The sequence below is a fragment of the Triticum aestivum genome, chromosome 4A (assembly GCF_018294505.1).
Source record: "Triticum aestivum cultivar Chinese Spring chromosome 4A, IWGSC CS RefSeq v2.1, whole genome shotgun sequence".
Classification (NCBI taxonomy): Eukaryota; Viridiplantae; Streptophyta; class Magnoliopsida; order Poales; family Poaceae; genus Triticum; species Triticum aestivum.
This window is the reverse complement of record NC_057803.1, coordinates 47,443,990-47,460,197: the sequence shown is the minus strand read 5'-3', so window position 1 is coordinate 47,460,197 and position 16,208 is coordinate 47,443,990. Positions and strand designations below refer to the sequence as shown.

Here is a 16,208-nt window from a genome sequence, read left to right as displayed (position 1 = left end):
GCCGCAGCAAGCTCGGACGCTCGCGTCTTCGACTCGAGCTCCAAACTCTCATGTTTTTTCATGAGAGCCTGAAGCTCTTGCTGCACCTTGCCGACCTGTGCCTCAAATTTCTCCCGCTCGGTGCGCTCCGTGGCCGTTCTCTTCTTGGCCTCGGACAGCGCCTGCTTGAGGGTCGCTACCTCAGTTGTGGCCCCTACAATAAGCAGTATACTCCTGTCATCTTTTGCAATTGCGTCTTCTTATAGGCATTTTTTCTATAAGGTATCTCTTACCTTCTTTCTCCTCGAGCTGCCGTTTGGCAAGGCCGAGCTCTTGCTCGGTCCACTCGAGGCCCTACTTCAGGGCACCCACCTCCGCAGTCAGTGCGGCGGTGGCCAGCAGTGAAGCCTGCATACACATATTGACTTCTTTTTAGTTAGACTCCTACGATATTTAATAGATCCTCTATTCGGCTTTTCTTTCCGAACGCCAAACAGAGCATCAAGGGCTACTGTCTATGCGGTAATATTTTTTACATATTTCTACTTACCTCGAAGCCTGTTAGAAGGCTAGCACAAGCTTCAGTAAGTCCGCTTTTGGCGGACCGAACCTTCTGGACCACTGTACTCATGATGGTACGGTGCTCCTCGTCGATGGAGGCGCCCTTAAGCACCTCCAGCAGATTGTCCGGCGCCTCCGGTTGGACAGAGGACGCCGGCTCAATAGGCTTGCTCCCCTTGGCAGGAGTTCGCCTGCCGCGGTCCGGAACCGTTGACGATTCTGGCGCGGTGTCCGGCTTAAAGCCGGACTTGGAGCCCTGGGGGGTCTTGTCCCCTTCACTCCTGGAGTCCGGGAGGTCGCCACGCGGCTCCTCCTAGACCACCTCCTCTTGCCCCGGAGCTTGTCGCGACGCCACTTCGGCGTCATGCGCAGCACAGGGGGAAGCAGCTGGCAGAACTGAATTCACGTCCGATGAATCCAGGGAGCTGCTCGACGACTCGTCGAGCCCGTCCCTGGGCGGGCTGCATGATTATATTCGACATTAGGGAAAGCTGCGCAACAAAAGGAATATCATGAGTTACTCTGGTATCCGAACACTTACGATTTCGCCGGACGCTTGGCCCTGTCCGACCACTCCTCTTCGTCCTCGTCGGCGTCGGGGGCGTAGTCCGGCGGAGGGGTTTTCCTCTTCTTGGACCCTCCGGCCTCCCGTACTAGGGCGGCCTTCCTCTTCTTTCCTCCCCCCGCTGGAGGGGGAGAGGTCTCTTCTTCCTCCTCCTCGTCTTCACGGGAGGAGCGCGTCTCGGACTCATCGGACGACGAGTCCGACACCACCATATGCAGGGAACTCTTTCGAGTCCCCGTGGCCTTCTTCTTCTTGACCTTCTTCTCCGGCACCACATAAGGTGTCAGAACCAGCAGCTTCACTAGGAGAGCAGGGGTTGGGTCTTCGGGCAAGGGAGCCGGACAGTTAATCAGTCCGGACTTTGCCTGCCAATCCTGTCAAAGGTGAGGGAGTTTAGATCCCGCATAGAGTCAAACTATGAAGAAAACTTAACATCCTGTAAAAGATGAAAATATTTTACCTCGCCAGCAGGACGCTGCAAGCTGAATCCGCGGTCTTCGGAGGCGGATGTGGGAGCCTCGGCGCCTTTGGTTAGCCCCTTCCAGACATCTTTGTACGTCGTGTCGAAGAGCCTGCTCAGAGTTCGGTGTTGCGCCGGGTTGAACTCCCACAAATTGAAGTCCCGTTCTTGACACGGAAGGATCCGGCGGACGAGCATGACCTGGACTACGTTGACAAGCTTGAGCTGCTTGTTCACCAGGGACTGGATGCATTTTTGCAGTCCGGTCACCTCTTCTTCGTCGCCCCACGACAAGCCCGTCTCCTTCCAGGACGTGAGCCGCGTAGGGGGTCCGGATCGGAATTCAGGGGCTTCGATCCACTTCGGATCGCATGGCTCGGTGATGTAAAACCACCCTGACTGCCACCCCTTCAAGGTCTCCACAAAGGAGCCCTCGAGCCATAGGACGCTGGCTATTTTGCCCGCCATGGCACCTCCGCACTCCGCTTGGTTGCCGCGCACCACCTTTGGCTTGACGTTGAAGGTCTTGAGCCAGAGGCCAAAATGGGGGTGGATGCAGAGGAAAGCCTCGCACACAACGATAAACGCAGAGATATTGAGGATGAAGTTCGGGGCCAGATCGTGGAAATCTAGGCCATAGTAGAACATGAGCCCGCGGACAAATGGGTGGAGAGGAAAACCCAGTCCGTGGAGGAAGTGGGGAAGAAATACTACCCTCTCATGGGGCCTTGGGGTGGGGAGAAGCTGCCCCTCCTCAGGAAGCCGGTGCGTGATGTCTTTGGACAGGTATCCGGCCTTCCTTAGCCTTTTGACATGGCCCTCCGTGACGGAGGAGACCATCCACTTGCCTCCCGCTCCGGACATTGTTGGAGAAGGTTGAGGTAGGAAGTGCGGGCTTGGGCGCTGGAGCTCGGGTGCGCAGAAGATGGATAGGCAAAGGAGGAAGAAGGCATAGGTAAAAAGGTGGATCCTTATCCCCTTATATGAGCGGATGCGACTATGCGTCCCCACCAGCCTAGTAAAACTCGCTTGCCTCCCAAGCGCCATGATAAATGGCGCGGTTGGGTTACCCACGTCCGTATTGATGAGAATTCCGTAAATGGGGGACACGATCTCTGCTTTGACAAGACGTGCCAAGGAAACCGCCTCGCAAAACATGCTGAGGTGGAAAAGTGAACACGATTCGAATAAGGGCTTGGCCGTAGTGTGATGTCACGCTGCGGAATACGTCAGCAGATTAGATTTGTGTTAATATTATTCTCTCTGTGGCAATACGTGGAAACTTATTTTGTAGAGCCGGACACTACTCTTGGTGTTTACAAACTTTTATGAAGAATTTGGAGGAGGAACCCGCCTTGCAATGCCGAAGACAATCTACGCCCCGGACTCGTCGTCATTAAAGCCTAGTTCAGGGGCTACTGAGGGAGTCCTGGATTAGGGGGTGTTCGGGTAGCCGGACTATACCTTCGGCCGGACTCCAGGACTATGAAGATACAAGATTGAAGACTTCGTCCCGTGTCCGGATGGGACTTTCCTTGGCGTGGAAGGCAAGCTTGGCGATGTGGATATTCAAGATCTCCTACCATTGTAACCGACTTTGTGTAACCCTAACCCTCTCCGGTGTCTATATAAACCGGAGGGTTTTAGTCCGCAGGACAACTTCATCATACAACAATCATACCATAGGCTAGCTTTTAGGGTTTAGCCTCCTTGATCTCGTGGTAGATCTACTCTTGTACTACCCATATCATCAATATTAATCAAGCAGGACGTAGGGTTTTACCTCCATCAAGAGGGCCCGAACCTGGGTAAAACATCGTGCTCCTTGCCTCCTGTTACCATCCGGCCTAGACGCACAGTTCGGGACCCCCTACCCGAGATCCGCCGGTTTTGACACCGACAGTCCACCTCCACCATCTGCTAGTCGGCGGCCGGAGAAGGCTTTGACAACCAATCCTCGTCCTCATCCTTATACTCCTCCACCATTTGCTCGTCATCGGGCGCATGCCTTTCGACGATCCTCAGAAACTCCTCCACATTGCCAGGCATAATTATGTCTAGAGACATACCAGGGGAGGCTGCACGTTGATCATCCCCGGAATACCAAGGAGCTCTTGTTTGACCTCTAGATCCGACAGGTCGCGTCGAGACCGGTAAGAATACTAGCGAGCTCGATGCCGAGGATCCAGGGGCTCCACTGCCTCGCGCACCGCCCAAACGAAAACCATGATACAAGTCACCCCCTTGATGCGATCTGGAATTATCTGCCATATCTCATCCATCCTCGCATCTATAAAAAATTGCAAGGCATGCTACGCCAGAGCTTTGGTGCTTGGAAACAAGGAGCAGATCTCCTTGTTCTTCTCTAGTAAGACAACATCAACAACGCATAACATCTCCAACGATGTCATCATCGCCGATGGTGGCTGCAGGATTTGGGGTGGGGGGAGGTGGGAGCGGGCTGTTCGGGCTGCGGGGGATGCAAAATGAGAGAGAGAGAGAGAGAGAGAGAGAGAGAGAGAGAGATTCCGTCCCTATTTTTTATGAGACAAATGACCCAGCCGTCTACTATCCGGTCCCACTCGTTAGCCTTTCTCCCACGCGTCAGTACTGGGCGAAGTAACGCTCAATGGCATTGACCCGACGACAAGGCACCATTTGGCCTTTTGTGAGGCAGAGGTGAGTAGAGGCCGGGGAAAAGTGAGCAATATTGAATGGGCGGAGCAAAACTCAGCACAAGTAAGGAAGGAGAGGCACAGAAATAAAAACCCCTTTTTATATTATTAGACCGTACTATACTAGTTTGAACTATTTGGATTATTTGGACTAATGGGTTAATTGGTTTAATTTGAATTATTTGGATTACTTCGAATAATTTGGAATAATTGAATTAATTTGAATAATCTGGACTATTTTGGATAATTTGGGTTAGTTGGTTTAATTTGGAATGTTTGGTTTAATTTGAATTATTTTGAATACTTTGGAATAATTGAATTAATTTGAACTATTTGGACTATTTGGATTAATTTGAGGAGGGAACTACACTACACTATATGCCCCAATTTGAGAAGAGCGGGAACTACAGTACACTGCACTACACTACTGATCACTCCACTACGGAGGTGTTTGTTTGAGAGAAATTTGCCCGTCACTTGATTACGCTGTAATAGGAAAACATTGATACTCCAGGCTGTCAAAGTATAGCACATGAGCAACACTACTAAACCTAGGAGCACTACTGAACCTAACTGAACTTAGGCAATACTCCAACTGAAGGCTGGACCATGCATGTTCTGTCTCACTACTAAACCCCAAGAGCAAAATTCAGTAACAAATGGAGTAACAGATTAACAAATTACAGTCAAAAGAACTAAACTTTGGTTTACATCATTACCGTGTCGAAGGCATTGTTCGGAATGCTCGGACTGATTCTTCAGGGTGAAAGCCTAGATTCTAGCCTTCGGTGCTTGGATCCGGTGATGGCGACACTTGAGTGTCGCTCCGTTCCTGAAGGCGTTGCTGTTGAAGAACCTCATCGTCCGCATGGTGTCATGAGATTGTCGGTGCAGATATTGTCATTGTTATAGTTTGCCGATCGCGGATCTGATCACTTTGAGGCATTTTTTTTCTTTTTCCTCGCCTACGCATAGTTTTGGTCTTATATGACTTTGCTATTTTCAGACGTGTTTGTGTGCGTGCGTTGGTGTTGGCTGTGTGCATCCTAACTATGTAGAGGCCGGGTGTGTTCTCATTGTGTTTGTATCCTTTTGATGCTTCATTTTGAGTCAATAAAGTCCACCCTTTATCGAAAAAAACTGAATGTATTAGCTACTGAGCTGTCCAGATTAACAAACTACAGTGCACAAATTTACTGTCATCATCAGTAACAAAATTCAGATTAACAGATTACTTCAATATGTCAATGTACGGTGCACAGACTTCACTGTTATCATCATCAGTAACAAAACTCAGACATTACAGGTGGCGTTGGGGTGAAGTAGTCACAGTAGAAGCCGTCGCAGGTGTTTATCTGCGGCCATCACGAATCCATTCATCATTACCCAGGGAACAGAGACTGATAATTTGTGAATTTTAGAAGAAAAGAAAGGAATTACTAGCATGACATCTCTACTGAACTGAACATGTGGCAAATGGCAAATGGCAAATGATGTCTGATGTTGAACAAATGGCATGAAAGACATTGTCTGTCTAAACCTAGGAACACAGTCATTACTGTCCGTCTATAATAGCCATGGCAAATGCAACACATGAGCTATCTGGCACATAGCAAAGCAATTAACCTAAAGTGGTGAGATCACAATTAAGTCATAGCAAAGCAATTAACCTAAAGTGCCGAGACACAAGTCACCGGGAGTAACAACATCTAAATTGATCTCAGAAGTTTGAACTGCTCTTGAACTGAATGCGTGACAGACTAAGCCGGATTGCTCGTTCCCGCCGCGTTGCGTTGTGTCATGGGCTCCAGGGTGAACTCGGAGGCGTGCGTCACCGCCGCGTTGCGTCGACGCCATGATAGAGCTCCGCATTTCGAATCCGACTCGGGACGAACTCGCAGGCGTGCGTGGCCGCCACGCAGTCACGCGGCGATATTATGCCCCCCGCCCCGGCTGATTCGATCGCAGTCTTCCTCCACCTCCTCCTCCCTCCACATCGTACGCACGCGGACGCGCTCTAGTTGTAGATCCCGCCGGCCAACTCCAGACGGTGACCATGGCGCTCGCATCCGGGTTCTCCCCGCCGCCGTCCTACACCCCGGGTGCGTCCCAGCGCGGCCCCTTCTTCCTGGGCTTCGGCTTCGGCGGCGAGTGCTGCAACCCGTCGTTTGCCGGCTACTACGACCACGAGGAGTACGCCCCGTCGGGCCCTTCGCCGCTCACGATCTACAAGGACTACACTCCGGGGAGCCCGGACTACACTCCCGCGAGCCCCGACTACACTCCATCAAGCCCAGACTATACTCTGGCGAGCCCCGACTACACTCCGGCGAGTCCGGACTACACTCCGGCGAGCCCTTCGTGGTCGCTGGAGTACACTTCGTCGAGCCCTGTTCGGCTCGCTTTCATGATGCCGTCTCCTCCGCGCGGCGCGTCCCCAGACTACACGCCCCTGACGCCGTCAGAGCACGCTGCTTCATCACCTTACTATACTCCGTTGAGTCCTTCCGGTCCCGGGCGCGCTTCCTCGCCGGATTACACGCCCAGCACGCCGCCTCCGTCGCCTCTGGTGGTGTCTGACGCCGAGTCGTGCGCATCGGCGTATTACACACCGTCAACTCCTTCCAGGCGCGCCGAGTCGCCGGACTACACGCCCAGTACGCCGCCTCCATCGCCCCTGGCGTCAGAAGCAGACTCGACCACGTCTACAGCACGCTGCCGCCACCATCCGTACCAGAGGAGCGGCGCCGGCCGGATCAGGCGCGGCGGACGTCAGCGAGCCTGGGGATATTGATATCTCGTAAATTGTAATAGGAGCAAAACAGATTGGATTCTCTCTGTGTAAATCTCGAATTGCTATGCATTTGTTTGTTCCTTAGGCAAATCTTGTAGTATTACTCACGAATCGATGAATATTATCTGAACTGAGCTTTTGTTGATCATGCGAGATTGTTCTCAGTTATTGCTTCTCATTTTTTTTTTGGCTGGATCTCTCTGTTTCTCATCATCGATGCGAATTGCAATTGCCTATTTGATTTGATGAAAATCACCTAGACACCCAGCAATTGTCATGTTCTGTGATTGTGATGTACTGATGTCTGAGAGAAGTATTTTTATGGTTGCTCTCTGAAATTGAAGGTTGTCGCCTGAACATTTTTCTGAAAACAGAGCATGTCGCCGGGAAGCAGTCTGCCGCTCAAATAGTTATTTTTTCTACTTATTACATGGCTCCGATAGCTCTTGGATTTATGCAATAATGGATTGGACATGTCAAAATTGTGCTTGTTTGAAATGTGTGCCCGTTCTGTATAGCATGACATGTCCGATCTCGAAATAGGTCTCCCGCTGAGCTGAAGTACACACCCATGGAGGCCAAGCGCCAGTTGAGACACTCAACAACCCGATGCCCAATTAGCAAAGTACGAAGATTGTGGGCATTCATATCACAAGGATGTTTGAGTTTTTCCACATATGATGTGCGATTTTAGGTGATTGGAATTTACAAATATTCCGTGCTGAAATTCAGCAGGACTGGAAAATAATACACTGTACTATTGTTTCAGCCTACGTATCAACCTTTTTCGCCGTGTGCTAGACTACTAGAAGTCGTCAGTAAGGAGGGTGATGTTGGTTGGGAATTCTAGTGTTACTTACTCAGGGCCCGAAAGCCACAGTTATATAGTATGGTTCACCTGTCACCTGTGTTGACATTGATCGTGAGATGAACACCGACTTGCTCGCCATTGGCAGGGCTTCGATCTTCATTTCCACCAACAAAAGAATAGCGCTAGTGAGTAGCGACTTGGTGAGTGACAAGATTTGTACTACGAATCAGTTTTGACTTGTAACAAAAGGAAATTTGTTTGCTCCATCCATGATTGGTTTTATCAGGTGCTGGGATTTTGTTTTAGAATGATGTATATCACTGTGCATTAGTGAGCGTGCGTACCGTTGCCGTGCCTGCACTCTCATATCTGTCTCTCCTATGCAGTTATTATTGGGTCTGACAACAAAAGGGGGAAAGGGAAAGGAATAGGAAAAAAAAGGAAAAAAAGGAAAAAGAAAAACTAGATATGATACGTCGACAGCAGGGATCGAACCTGCGCGGGCGAAGCCCAACAGATTTCAAGTCTGTCTCCTTAACCACTCGGACATATCGACCATGCATATGCTGATTTCACTCCTTTCGTATATAAAAGCAGGAGAGTGGATGGTACTGATCAGCAAACAGACCGTACAGTTCATTTTGAACTCATCAGGGAAGGAGTACGTCTCGTTCACCTCTAATCATCAGTTTTATTTATCTGGCGCGAGATTGATTTAGAATAACATAACACGTGCATCGGTTCACCATGGAGATATGTTTGTATTGGGCATCTCACCCTCAAGCCCGCATCCGTCCGGACCAAGCAGTCTGGATCCATTTTACCATCCAACAAGAGTCGCAAAACCCGTATACTCACGACCTTGTTTCAATAATTCTTGTAAATCTTGGTCTTCATGTGGAGAAGATAGTCGTGTGTGTCGATACACCTTGAAACATGTTTTGAAGTTCTCATCGTCGGAGACATAAATGACGGTGCTAGATTTCTGCTACCAGACAGGGAACTTTCCCCTCTCCTCTCGCGTCGCCTGTCGTGGATCTAAGACTGACAGTAGAATGGGAGGTAGGTACGAGGAGGCAAGATCCTAGCTATGGAGTAGTTGTACGCACGAGTTTTACGAGTTCAGGCCCTTCTCGGAGGAAGTAACAGCCCTACGTCTCGGTGCCCTGAGGCGGTCGACTGGATTATACGTGTGTGTGTGTTTACAAAAGTGCGAACCCTTGTCCCAGAGGAGGGAGGTGGCTTATATAGAGTGTGCCAGGACCCCAGCTCCCCTTCGTTACACAGAGTTCAATGCTCATAAAGGAAAGGCGTTACAGGTAACGTCTACTGTAAATGTCATAAATGCTCATAATGCTATGGTTTAAGTCTTAACCGTTGCAGAGTGGAGGGTTCCTCATCTTTTAGTGGTCGAGTGTCTTCAAGGTGGTCGAGTGAGCGCATCTCCACGGTCGAGTGGATGATGATTTCTCTTCGACTGCTTCTGATTTTTTGTAAAGATGTCCTTGGGGAGGGTACGCTGGACAGGTCCATGACCCTACCCTAGGTACATAGCTTCATCATTAGCCCCTGAATGGATCAGGATTTGAGTGAGGAAGGGGTCGAGAACACTTCCGACCCACTCTTTGTGCTATGAATATGCCTTGTCTTGAAACAATGAGTTGAGGAGACGACGTCGACTCCTTTCTCAATCGCCTTGGTCCATTCTTGGTTGTTGTTGAGTGAACCTTCATGGTTGAATTCCGAATGATGATGTAGAGGGTGTTTGTCTTCATTCTGACAGGTTGTTCCGCTCTCCGTGGATCTCACGGGATTCGAATTTTGGGAATCGCGCCAGATGGGAGGAAACGAGGTTATCGGGACGGATTAGGTAAGTCTCCTTGATCCCCGCGCCACCTTTTTCACCACGTACTGCATGCACGACTGTTGCGGGATTTGTTTAGATCGCTTGGGTCCACTAGTCAGCCACTCGGTGGAAGGCCTTATAAAAGGTCTCGGGCCAGGCCTCTGCTCCGCACGCTCCCATTCTCTCTTCTCTTTCTCCCGATCCCTCCGCCACTCTCGCTTCCGCCTCGTCGCCGGACCTCCGCTCGAGCTCGATCCGCCACCATGGGGAAGGGCAAGACGGCGGCGTTGGAACGCGCGAAGAAGGCAACCGCGAAGGCGAAGGGCAAGCGGACCAGCCGGGGCGGATCCTCGTCGAGGTTCGGCCTGCCGGCGGGCTGGATCCAGGGCGACTGGATCCGCTCGGCAATCACGCAGGACGACCTCGACGACCTGGTGGAGGGGGGATTGATCCCCCACAAGTCGGCTCGGCTCCCGAGGGACGAAACTAAGCCGCAGCCAGAGAGGGTGAGTGTGTCCTCTTAGCAACCCACGTAGATCGCGGATTCTCGCTGCCTCCCCACCCTTTCTTCCGGAGTTTTTTGAACTTCTTTGGGGCTTAGCTCCACCATTTCACTCCGAACACCATAGTCTATCTGGCCGCTTTCGTGTCCATGTGCGAAAACTTCTTGGGCTGTCGACAGCACTGGGGGCTTTTCAAACACATTTTCACTTGCCGTTCCCAGTCGGTTAAAAAGGCCAAGTCGAGTGACGAGAGGACGGGTGATCCAGATGTGCGGTGGTCTAGGGATCCAGATGAGGAGAAAGAGTACTTTCCCAGCGATGATCCTTCCTGACTCGGTCCGGGGCTGGCAGTCGACTTGGTTTTACTGCAAGGATCAACCAACCCCTGGCCAGTCGACTGGACTTCCTCCTTTCTCCTTGGCTCGAGTGGAGAAGCCTGCTCCCCTGAAGGTAGTTCCAGAAGAGAAGGCGCAGGTCAAGGAGCTGGTCGAACGGGTCGTCCAGCTTGTCCACGACAGAGTGACCGGGATGGATCTGCTGGAGGTCTTTCTCGGTCGACGCATCCAACCTCTTCAATCGCGCGACCATCCGATGTGGATGTACTCTGGGCTCGAAGATACCCCTCGGATCCACCCGGAGGAGGTCAGCAAGGATATCTTAGAGAACTGGTTGAGGGGAATCACTGGCAACAAAGACAACCCTCGGGGATCCAGGAGGGTGATTCCATTTGACAACTCGCGCCAGCCGGAGCAGGTATATTTCTGTTTTATCAAGTATCTTTCCGATTCACCACGTGATCTCCCGTTTGTGGTCGACTGAATATCTTTTGATTGTTATCCTTTCAGGCCCTCATTCAAATGTACTCGATGCCCAACGGAGTGCAGGACCCCGGCGCTGAAGAAGAAGGGAGCGGGGGTGAGAGCGGCGAGGAGCATTCGGAAGCCGAGGAGGACGAGGAGAGCGATGAATCGACCGATGAAGAAGAAGTTGACTCGCTCCTTGCAGGGAGAGGAGGTCCAAGCACACTCAAGACCTGGCACGCGCTCCAGACTTGGTGGCTGCACCGATCGGGCAATCCTCGAAGCGCCCCAGGACGTCTTCCCCGATGCCGACTGAGAAGCCTCCAAAGCAATCCAAGGTCGCGCCGCTTCCAGCGCCGAAAGTGCCGAAAGCCATCTCTTCCAAACCGCCCAAAGCTTTGCCTCGGATCAAAGTGACCGTTCCTACTATCTCCGGGTAACCATCTGACTTGTCCTTTATGTGGATTCAATTAACTGGATGTAACCGATTGAATGCGGGCCTTTGCAGTGCTTCTACGTCAGGGACCTCTTCATACCAGTACCGGGACGAGGAAATGGAGGATGCGGTGACCTCTAACCCAGGTATGAACTCTTGCGATTTCGATTCTTGATCCTTTTAGGGTTGAGTGGTTCACTTGGGGTCGAATGTTCTGTCTTGCAGCTCCACCCAACATCATTGACCCTCCGGACGACGACGAAGATGTGGCTCCTAAGCCTAGGAAGAGCAAGAAGGTAACAGCTAGCAGGGTGGCTCGGCAGGAACCAACTGCAACGCCTCCCGTCTGTCAGGCTGAAGATGCGGGCAGGGCCGCTGTGACGTTCGCCGCACCCTTGACGAGTGGTCACCCCACGCGGTCGACCGCGCCTGTGGTTCCTTCAACTATCCAACTCCACACCGCAGAGCCTCAAGCAGCTGCACCTGGGTCATGTGCACATTTTTTTACCAGCTACCCCGTCCCAGACAACCAGTCGGAAGCGGCTGTGGAAGCCATCCGACAGGCTGATATGATGATGGAGCGGGTGAAGATAGTGCACGAGAGTAGTCAGGCTGCCTACGATGCTAGTGCCGCTCTTCGGGCCAACGTCGAGGTGAGTAGACTTTCCGACTATTTTTGTTCTCGAAAAATCTTCTTCTGCACAATCTCCTGTTGTTCACGTTGAATTAGAGCACCCAATGGGTGTTGCTGTTGTTTCTGGTAGTTTCGCTCTTCCACTCGGTCTGGGCGAGTGGGATCAGAACCGGTGGGGGCACGCCAAGTGCACCCACTGGGTGTAGTCCCCGAGACCGCGGTCGACTGCTGGCAGTCGACTATGGTCTGAGTTCTTCTTTTCTTGACGACGCAATTGTTCTTTCTCTCTTTTTTTACTCCTTGCACTCGACTCCGGCGGGCTGGGCAAGTGGGATCAGAACCGGTGGGGGCATGGCAAGTGCACCCACTGGGTGTAGTCCCCGAGACCGCGGTCAACTGCTGGCAATCGACTGGGGTCTGAACAGCTTGTTGTCCACTTCTTTAGGTTTTATTCATTCGGAAATGAACTGATTTTGAACCTATCGATTGACCTGTCTCTTGCCTCCTGCAAAAGTCTTGTACTCTTATCTCCAAGTTTGCCGAAATCGAAGAGAAGCAGAGGCAACTCAACTTAGACTTGGAATTGGTTCAGCAAAATCTGAAAAAAAGCTCAAGATGAGGCCGCTGGTATGGAAGGTAACTGATTGCCGACTGAATTTCAATATATCTCGTTGATCTCTTTTTTGATTCGATTATTTCTTTTGCAGAGAAAATGAAGTTGGCTCTGGACAAGAAGGACTCGGACCTCGCCGCCGCGCAAAAAGCAGCCCAAGACAAAACCGCTCTCGCAGAGAAGAAGCTTGCTTCAGTCGGAACGCTTGAAGGAGAGGTGACTAGACTGACATCTTGTCTTAATGAAGCTAACCGCGAAGTGACCGGCCTGAAGAAGGATAAGGTCGCCCTGAACGAAAAGTTGGAGTCTGCGATCCGCGAGAGGAACGACACAGAAGCCTATCTGAGGACCCTCGCCAAGAAGCTTTATCTCGTACTGGGAGGTATTTCTTTTAATCCGACTGTGTTGATGTTTGCCATCGGATTTTGCTCGGTTGATTGAACTAACTCTTGGCTACAGAACTTTGTCAAGACTTTGACGAAGAAACTGGGAGGGTCGAGACGGGCCTGGACCCTATCGCTTCCCCGGTCTGCGACCAAACTGCGATGAACGTGCTCCGACTGGAGTCCCGTATCGCCAGCGCCATAAGCTACCTCGCACGCCTGAAGGAGGTTGTCTCTCGAATCGACTCGACGCTTTGGCCGGAGGCGGCGCTTCAGAATGATCTGGAATCTCTGATGACTCGACTGAACGAGATCCCTGACCGAGTGCAAGAATGGAAGAAATCCTCCGCCCCGTGTGGTGTTGACGTGGCGCTGCCCCTGGTGCGAGTCCATTGCAAGGAGGTTCGTGAAGACAAGCTGGCTGCGATCAAAGTCGCTAACACCAAAAAGCACGACTTCCAGTCCTTCATGGAGACTTTCATTGCTGCTACCACTCGGATCGCTGATGGGATCGATCTGGACTCATTCGTGGAGCCTGCCAGTCCTCCTCCGGCTGAGTGAACAATCTTATGAAACTTGGATACGCTTTAAATTTGCCTCGGAATGCCGAGTGGTTTCTGTAACCGTTAAACTCCTTCGGGCTTCGTGCCCGAGTACTTTTGATTCGCTGCTTGGAATCTTTTAGTATTTATCTGAATTTGGTTTATCTCCGAATGTGCTTGTGTTTGCCTTCGGATGGACTTTGCTTGCTGCACCTCTTCGTCCTTGCGGATAGGGATGGAGCGGATGTTGTATTTGTGCCGCAGCTCCGAAGGAGAAGGTGGCAGTCGACCTGCACCTCGTCGTCCTTGCGGATAGGGATGGAGAGGACGTTGTATTTGTGCCGCAGCTCCGAAGGAGAAGGTGGCAGTCGACCTACACCTCGTCGTCCTTGCGGATAGGGATGGAGCAGACGTTGTATTAGTTCCGCAGCTCCGAAGAAGAAGGTTGCAGTCGACCTGCACCTCGTCGTCCTTGCGGATAGGGATGGAGCGGACGTTGTATTTGTGTCGCAGCTCCGAAGGAGAAGGTGGCAGTCGACCTGCACCTCGTCGTCCTTGCGGATAGGGATGGAGCGGACATTGTATTAGTGCCGCAGCTCTGAAGAAGAAGGTTGCAGTTGACCTGCACCTCGTCGTCCTTGCGGATAGGGATGGGTCTCAAACTTAGGCGAGTACTGGACCGTAGCTAAGCCCCCGAGTGGGAGGATTGCTCTCCACTCAGTAGGATTTTTCCAAACTTAGGCGAGTGCTAGACTGCCGTTAAGCCTCTCAGTGAGAGGACTTAGGCAAGTCCTCGACTGCAGCTAAACCCCCGAGTGGGCGGACTGCTCTCCACTCGGTAGGATTTTTCAAACTTAGGCGAGTGTTGGACTGCCGTTAAGCCTCTAAGTGAGAGAACTTAGGCGAGTGCTCGACTGCAGCTAAGCCCCCGAGTGGGAGGACTGCTCTCCGCTCGGTAGGATTTTTTCAAACTTAGGCGAGTGCTGGACTGCCGTTAAGCCTCTTAGTGAGAGAACTTAGGCGAGTGCTCGACTGCAGCTAAGCCCTCGAGTGGGAGGACTGCTCTCCACTCGGTGGGATTTTTTCAAACTTAGGCGAGTGCTGGACTGCCGTTAAGCCTTTTAGTGAGAGAACTTAGGTGAGTGCTCGACTGCAGCTAAGCCCCCGAGTGGGAGGACTGCTCTCCACTCGGTGGGATTTTTTCAAACTTAGGCGAGTGCTGGACTGCCGTTAAGCCTCTTAGTGAGAGAACTTAGGCGAGTGCTCGACTACAGCTAAGCCCCTGAGTGGGAGGATTCCTCTCCACTCGGTAGGATTTTTCCAAACTTAGGCGACTGCTGGACTGCCGTTAAGCCTCTTAGTGAGAGAACTTAGGCGAGTGCTCGACTGCAGCTAAGCCCCCCGAGTGGAAGGATTGTTCTTCACTCGGTAGGATTTTTTCGAATTTAGGTGGAACGGATTCGCGACTAAGCCCACCCACTGGGGGATTTCAGGAGTAAACAAGAACAACACAATCGAATGAGAGAACCGTAAGCTCTTGTCTTTGATAAACGAATTACAAAAGGTGTTGGTTATTACATTTTATTCAAATGAGTGTTTAAGTATAAAAGGGGCGGAGCAGCTCCGCGTTCCAAGCTCGTGGCTCGTCTTTCTGATGCTCGATATTGTAAAGATGGTATGCTCCGTTGTGGAGAACTTTGGTGACGATGAAGGGGCCTTCCCAAGTTGGAGCGAGCTTGTGTGGTTTCTGCTGATCCACTCGAAGAACCAAGTCTCCTTCTTGAAAGGCCCGACCCCTCACATTCCTGGCGTGGAATCGACGCAAATCTTGCTGATAAATGGTCGAGCGGATCAAGGCCATCTCTCTTTCCTCCTCTAAGAGATCGACTGAATCTTGTCGGGCCTGCTCTGTTTCTGCTTCGGAGAAGAGTTCAACTCGGGGTGCGTTGTGGAGCAAGTCACTTGGCAGGACAGCTTCGGCTCCATAGACTAAGAAGAAAGGAGTTCTTCTAGTCGACCGATTAGGAGTTGTCCTTAAACCCCACAGAACTGATGTAAGTTCATCAACCCAAGCACCTGCTGCGTGTTGCCTTTGAGAATTAGGCCATTGGATCTTTTTGCTTGTCCGTTCGACTGCGAGTGAGCAATAGAAGCATAGTAGACTCGAGTGCCCTGAGAGGCGCAGAAAATTCTGAACTCATCAGAATCGAAGTTCGATCCATTGTCCGTGATGATGCTGTGTGGGACTCCATATCGGAACGTCAATTCTCTGATAAAACTGACAGCGGTGCTAGCGTCAAGGTTCTTGATGGGTTTGGCTTCGATCCATTTGGTAAACTTGTCGACTGCAACGAGCACATGAGTGAATCCGCTTCCGCCGGTCCTCGGCGGTCCAACCATATCCAGTCCCCAAACAGCGAAGGGCCAGACGAGGGGGATGGTCTTCAGGGCTGACACTGGCTTGTGAGACATATCGGAGTAAAATTGACAGCCTTCACATCTGTCGACTATATCTTTCGCCATCTCATTTGCTCGTGGCCAATAGAATCCAGCTCGGTATGCTTTAGCCACGATGGCCCGAGAGGACGCATGGTGACCACAGGTCC

The 16,208-nt window shown here is 51.4% G+C and overlaps 1 non-coding gene across 1 annotated transcript; it reads right to left on the bottom strand.

The window, feature by feature from the left end:
* Positions 1–8,319: 8,319 nt before the first annotated feature.
* TRNAS-UGA (transfer RNA serine (anticodon UGA)) lies at positions 8,320–8,401 on the bottom strand. Its single transcript has one exon. It is a non-coding gene; the product is annotated as a tRNA-Ser (tRNA).
* Between the last annotated feature and the right edge of the window lie 7,807 nt (positions 8,402–16,208).